The sequence below is a fragment of the Aphanomyces astaci genome (genome assembly GCF_000520075.1).
Source record: "Aphanomyces astaci strain APO3 unplaced genomic scaffold supercont1.585, whole genome shotgun sequence".
NCBI classification, from domain to species: Eukaryota; Oomycota; class Saprolegniomycetes; order Saprolegniales; family Verrucalvaceae; genus Aphanomyces; species Aphanomyces astaci.
Window position 1 is genome coordinate 1 of NW_009798848.1, and position 1,119 is coordinate 1,119.

The 1,119-nt window shown below is 49.3% G+C and overlaps 1 non-coding gene across 1 annotated transcript; it reads left to right on the forward strand.

The window, feature by feature from the left end:
- The first annotated feature begins 419 nt into the window (after positions 1–419).
- H257_19429 lies at positions 420–490 on the forward strand. Its single transcript has one exon. It is a non-coding gene; the product is annotated as a tRNA-Gly (tRNA).
- The last annotated feature ends 629 nt before the right edge of the window (positions 491–1,119 follow it).

A 1,119-nucleotide genomic window follows, 5' to 3' on the forward strand; every position in this document is an offset into this window, starting at 1 on the left:
TTTCCGTCCTGTGGCAATGGACCAGAATGTGTCGCGCACGGCGGCGACGGCGCAGAGCCCGACGGGTCCTGGGAGGTCAACAGGCCAGCAGGCTTGCTCCCCTGGTTGTCACGGGCAACCAGTCCAGGACACAGAGGCATATTCCCGTCAGGACCTCGACCAGGACCCTCTCGATCGAGGCTGTCATGCGACACGTCCAGCGGCACCGGCGGCGAGACAAGCGGCGCACAAGCAGTTGGGCCAACGAGGCTCGAGGCATGCGATGGAGGAACCCGCTCTGTGGCGGGGAGGAGAAAGGCGTGGATGCCAGGGTTAGTGGCAGCGGCCATACGAGGGTCGGCGGTGGTGGTGGTGTTCATTTTTCAAATGAGCAAAAGGGGGTACTCGAATTTTGTGCAGGGGACAGCAAAAGGCGAAGTGCGCCGTTGGTTTAGTGGTAAAATATCCGCCTCCCACGCGGATGCCCCGGGTTCGATTCCCGGACGGCGCAATATTCTTCCATTTCTTTTTGCCAGTGAAACACATTGATTGTTGAAATGAAAAAAAACTCCATGGCAGTGCTCTCCAGTAACTTAGCTAGCTAGCTTCACAGCTGTCAGTAGTATAGTGGCTGTGATTAGGATACACCATCCTCCGTTGGGGGACTGCCGAAACCTCCGTATACTATCTTTCTACCGCTCGCAAGAGACAAGTCTCGATTAATAATAACGGGACGGATCTGTGATTAGCCGAAAGATCGGTGATTTGCTGAGCTGCATTACCCAATATAATTGAAGATTTGATATGATTGGATAAAATAAAAGCCTACAACAACTAACACCTTCAAACATTCATGGTTTGGAATAGTACTGACCTAAAGAGGGCACGCCTGTTTTCAGATCAAGTATGACCTGTAAAATACTATTACTGCATGCATTTAATAATGCTGTTGTCAATCAATTTTCATCGACGCCGTAAAATTCTTTTACTGAATACAAGGTTAAATTTCGGCAAATCACCGATCGCCTGTTTGAGCGCCAAACTTTGACATTTTCTTTGCCCTGATTCAAACCCTTACATTTGATTTGTATTCGGACGATGAGATAAAGCTCAAAAAGAAGAGTTCGGCACTTCAACTTT